This window comes from Cucurbita maxima, unplaced genomic scaffold (genome assembly GCF_002738345.1).
Source record: "Cucurbita maxima cultivar Rimu unplaced genomic scaffold, Cmax_1.0 Cma_Scf00002, whole genome shotgun sequence".
In the NCBI taxonomy this organism is placed as follows: domain Eukaryota; kingdom Viridiplantae; phylum Streptophyta; class Magnoliopsida; order Cucurbitales; family Cucurbitaceae; genus Cucurbita; species Cucurbita maxima.
Genome location: NW_019272018.1, coordinates 5,804,880 through 5,810,754, shown reverse-complemented (window position 1 = coordinate 5,810,754; position 5,875 = coordinate 5,804,880). Strand labels below are relative to the sequence as shown.

General features: G+C 33.4%; 1 long non-coding RNA gene across 1 annotated transcript; it reads left to right on the top strand.

Annotated features, from left to right (window-relative positions):
- The first annotated feature begins 4,322 nt into the window (after positions 1–4,322).
- On the top strand, positions 4,323–5,225 carry LOC111472921. Its single transcript, XR_002715509.1, has 2 exons — positions 4,323–4,879; positions 4,964–5,225. It is a non-coding gene; the product is annotated as an uncharacterized LOC111472921 (long non-coding RNA).
- The last annotated feature ends 650 nt before the right edge of the window (positions 5,226–5,875 follow it).

Here is a 5,875-nt window from a genome sequence, read left to right as displayed (position 1 = left end):
TTTTTTTTTTTTTTTTTTTTTTTTGTGACAGGTTAGAACCATGTGAAAATATTGGTTTATGGAAAAAATAATAATAGTTTATTTAGGATTAATTTTAGAAATAAAAAGGTGTAAATGTAATATAATAAAAATGATGTAGGTACATATTAAAAAATATTTTAATTTTAAAGAATATTCTCATTGTCAATGCCAACATGTGTTCATATGATAAAGGGGCATTTTTGGTATTTTGTTCTTGCAGTCACATGATGGGTTATAGGAAATCCCAATTAATACATAACTCCCATTTTGAATCTATGGAGTTTTCTAGAACGATTTATTTATTTTTTTATATACTTTTAATCAATTTTTTATTATTCTTTTATTAATAAATAGATTGATTGCTTCTTTTTTTTATTTCATCCATCTGTTGACAGTTAGGAACCGCATTTAATGAAAGTGGGATTTAAAAAGAAAATTATTTAATATTTTCTCATTTAATTAAGTCTAAACTGTTTTATTTAATAATTAAATGTTAAACACATACTTTCACGGTGTAATGATTGATCTCACGTATTTAATTTTAGCCTTTAATAAATCGGTTTATATATTTTTAATTTAATTAAATTAATAAAAATACTTCAACTTTATTAACTAAATTTTAAAATAATATCTAAACTTAAAATTAAACCAATTAAACTTTTTTTTTTTAATCTATAAAAATTTAAAAGTAATATTAACCACATTTACCTTTAACAAAAAATTATAAAAAAAAATTTATTGGACGAAAATTGTTTATCAACACTTCGTATATTATCTATCAAATGTGATACTAACGTGTTAAACAGTAAAGATATTCCATTCCATTATATTTTATCAACATACCCACGACTAGAAAACTAAGAAGAGGGAGATAAAAGTGTAGAAGATCACCATTGTTGAGGCATCACAAGCTTGTGGGCAAAGTAAAGCATGATTGCTTCATAAGTAGCTATGAAGGTCTTGAAGGGATGCCCTAATTTTGGGCTGCTGCCTTCCATTTTCTTCCATAGCTCCACACCTTGATTGCTTCTTCTTCTTCCTTTCCCTCCTCCTCCCAATGTTATGGCTGAACTCTTGATATGATTCTGTTCTTCATCAACTTCTGAGCTTTCTCTTCTTAGCCTCTCATATCTTCTCCTCCCCTTCCCCATATGCCTTTAACTCCTAAACAGAGCGTCTGTGGTTTAATTTGTATTTAATGGCTAACCCTAGAAGGGGGAACTGCCAACTGCCCAAAATTTAGTAATCAATTATATCGCGTAATTATCGCTCACGTTTTAATTTCATTTTTGTGTAGTTTAAGGTTGAAAAATATATAATCTTTCTCTAAATCTTCGTTTATATAACATGTTTTGTAGATAAGCTGCTAACGTATCATCAATGCGTTCGGAAACTTAAAAGATGAGCGTAGAAAGTAGGTGAAAACTTGAGGAAGTAGGATAAGAAGAAAGGGTTTTAGGCAGGAAATGCATGGCAGCTATAAGCCAGCTTCAAAGAGCTTTCACAAATTGGCTTTACAGCTTAGGATGGGGGCTTAGGGTGGCCTTTTGCTTCCCTTACCTGTAAAGGCAATTAATGCATTTTCATGCTCCCACTTGCACAATCCCTAATTTAATAAATATTTTGAAGTTGTCTCCATTAAATTTCTCAAATAATTCTTAATTCTTAACGGATCGTCGTTAAGATTCAAGTCATAGGATCGGTTATAATGCCATTTGCGGACTCTTGTGGAGTCAACCTCAAGGGTCATGGCTAACCTTTGTAGGGATCAACCTTTAAGGGTCGACTATGTGCAACCTTAAGCGCTCCAATAGATTCAATTTCAAAAACCATGGCTAATTCAAGTGTCAGACCTATTAGTTCTCAGAGCATCTCAGATTTAACCTTAGTTGTTACTTTATAAAAGAACGTTGATGAATCTAATTATTAAATGATTACTAAAGAAACTGAATTTTTTTTATTACAAATTTGAGAGGTTTTTTAACAAATTCAAAATTGACTACAATAATTTTCACGTGAGTGAGGGTTTATTTATAGTTGTAGTCTTACCAATTTTATCTTAAAAGTATTGGAAATTTCTAGAAATTAAAAAAAAAAAAAAAATCTCAAAAGTGTTATTTTGATGTAAGAAATTATAAAGTTAGATATATAGCGTGTCAAATATCATCAAATTGAAGGGACAAGATAATATATTCAAATATATTAATAAAATAATAATGTCATGATCAATCAACTGTCATAACCATTTTTAAATTATGTTTGGATTGTTCTTAGTATAAATATATATATTATTTTAAAATTGAATCGCTTTTGTTTTGGTGCACTTCATGTAACTAGAATGGTATAGTTTGGAACTATGAATATCTAATCCTTATGATTTAATCAGAGAGTAAAATATTAAAGACAGTTCAATTAAAAATTATATAAAATACTAAAAACCATGGCGTATATTTTTTCTTATTTATTAACATTTTTCTAAATTAATATTAAACAAAATATCTTTCTAGGTTTCGATGGTATGGGCTTTGGGCTTATCAAATCTTCCTTTTTCTGAAGGAGCGTCAGTGGGCCGTTCTATCAGGCCCAATTATCAACGTCACTTCTTTAGAAAATTTAATATATGTTTGACTTATTCACCTAATTTAATATTTTCAAAATTTATTAAACACAACCTTACAAATAAAATTAATATACGTGTATTTAAAGCAAAAGTATATTATAAACTTTATATAAAATTTTAATTTATTTAAAATTCAATCCAAACTATTATCAGGTTTGAGACGAACCATTTAACCATTTCACAGAGATACGAAGAGATTCTTTATCCAGAATCAAGGAGTGGGGTGTCGACACGTATTATGTTAGAGGTTGTGGTCGTTGTCGTCTTCTTCCCCTTTGCTGATGTGAAAATGACCCAACCATCCAAGATAAGAAATATGTGTTGGGAGATGCCTTTGAATCTTACCCTTTTCTTTTCTCTTTAATTTCTCCATAGGAATTACACTATTCTTAAGGTCTTGATATCACTCATCACAAACAATATTATAATCAAAACCCACAAAACTAAGAACAAAGAGGGTGGCAATTTTAGGAGCTTAGCTACCCATTTACAAGGATTTTCTTCTTCCAAATATACTCAAAATAGCTGTGTTTATCAATTTTGATGCTTTTGTTCTTAGATTTTGATTAAATTTGTAGAGTACAAGTTTGTGATGAACTGATCTCTTAATTAGTGCTGGTGGTGGGATGATGGCGACTCATCGAACCGTCCATTAAAGTTTGACACTGTGTGTTGTGGGTGATAGAATGTGGCTGGGTCCGACGTTTTAAAGTTGATATATATCTTGCTTTGATTAATATGGTGCTTTCTTGTTTGAAAGAATACATTCAAACACAACATGTCACGTTGTAGCTCCCCCAATCCCCTTTTCTTTTCTACAATCATCTATTCACCAACAATAATCGATGGATTAATTGGTCAAGATACTGTAATCTCCAGCAAAACGGAATTTTTTGAGTATAGTTCAAGGGATCATAAGCTTAGAACACCGCTCGAAACTCTATAGATACTGTAATTTCGAGCAAAGCTAAATACTTTGAGTATAGATCAACGGATCATGAAGTTAAAACACGGCTCGAAACTCCACAGATGTTGAAACAAAAAGGAAAGAGATCAAGGAACCTCTCTTTTTACCATTTTTCTTCTACTACGCATTTAAGGGTTTTTTTTTTTTTTTTTTGTGGGTAAACCCTAGATTTCTTTGTGATTAAAAAGATTGGATTTTTTTTTGTGAAAACCCTAAATTAACAAATGGGTTTTGTTCTTCACTGCATTAATCCAAGTGGGTCTCACTCATTGCAACAAATAAGGCAATAGAAAGAAGAAAAAAAAATGAGAATCATAACAACTGCCTTTGTGCTGATTTTTATGATGATTTTGTGGCGTACACATACCGTACAATGAAGATCATTATTTTTGAGTTGAATTGTTCAAATCAAATTGAACCCTTTTTGCAGTCAATGTTCTTGTGTGAGTGGCTAAATTGGGTAATTTCTGTGCACAAAATTCAAGGGTTGGAAAGATATAATAGCCATATGAGCGCGATTTTACAATAAGGATAAGATCCGAGTACGTACAAAAGGTTTGTTTCTGTTGGGGAAGATTTTGATCTCGTGAGAAACGGTTGGAACTTGATCTGTAAGTATCTACTTTATTTTTTTTACCATTCTTTTTCCAAAATTCGTCTCAAAGTTTGCTATAAATAGAGACCATTTGTATGGAAATCTTTGATAGGCTCTCATTCATCCTCTTCTTCTTCTTCTTCTTCTTCTCTTTCTCTCTTTAGTTTGGTTTATTTGTAAGTGAAGTTTGGGGTTGAATTAAAGGAGGAAGAATTTAGGTGATATGGTGTTGACAGAAGATAGAGAGCACAGATGATGATATGCAAATTTCTGTATCTCACTCCATTTGTGCTCTCTATGCTTCTGTCATCACCCTCTTCACCCTCCTTTAACATCCCATCTTCACTTTAGTTTTGTGTTTGATTCTATGTAAAAGGGTTTTAAAACTCTCAAGCATTGTCTCTATGATTCTTTGTATATATCCATGAGCAATTAGTTGTGTTTGTAGCCCTAAGAAGTGTGCTGATTTGTGTTGCTGGTGTGTTTTGTGTTGCAGTCCAAATTGGGCAAGGGGATTAAGAGATTTGAGGCACATAATGTAATGACCTGAAGCCACCACTAGTAGATATTGTGAGATCTTATATATAAGAACCAACCGACCCGTTAGATAAATTTTCAAAAAAAGTAACCTTTTGGATACGTTCGGCAAGTTAAGAAAGTTCCATGAATACACTTGGTATGTATATGTAAAAACTCATTTTTTCCCCTTCCAAATGAGTTGAAATTGTTGTTTTCCCTCTTTTCTTGGCAATTGATGCAGGAAATGATGAACAAGAAGAAGATGATATGCCAAATGATATTAAGAGAGTAAAGTGAGTATTCCTCGAAGGGGGAAATGAGGCATGCACTGCCCACTTGCTTGATTGATTTGTGGTGCCAAAATTGATTCATTCAATGTTGTTATTCATATTATCCAATTGATTTTGTAATAATAAGGCCTTTCACGTTAACATGGAGGGAGCTTTCTTTAAAACTATTAGGGTTTTGTTCATTACACAAAATAGTGAAAGATTTGGAACTTTTAACCACAAAGTTTCATGAGGATTCACAAGCTTTTGTTGGGTTCATAAGGAGCTAGTGAGACACTGACAGCCATTGTCTTTTTGAATCAAATGAAAAGAAACACACAAAAGAGGAAAGATTCCACGTGCTCTTTACCCTTTGTGGTCTCCCCCCTTCCATCCACTCTCATCCACCTAGTGATAGCCCAAGCTCACACCCTACTGGTAGCACCCAAGCTCACTTTTAGTAGACACTGCTCTGACAGAGCCCGTAGAGCACCCAAGCTCACTTTTAGTAGACACTGCTCTGACAGAGCCCGTAGAGCACCCAAGCTCACTTTTAGTAGACGCTGCCTCTGACAGAGCCCGTAGAGCACCCAAGCTCACTTTTAGTAGACGCTGCCTCTGACAGAGCCCGTAGAGCACCCAAGCTCACTTTTAGTAGACGCTGCCTCTGACAGAGCCCGTAGACGCTGCCTCTGACAGAGCCCGTAGACGCTGCCTCTGACAGAGCCCGTAGACGCTGCCTCTGACAGAGCCCGTAGACAATTATGTATCGCAGTCAATTTTACGGTCCCTATTAAGGAGAGACTTCCACACTTCCTTCCCCTCTCCAACCAACACATTTTTTCTCCCTCTCTTAAAATCAAAGTTGTCTTTTGTATTAATAG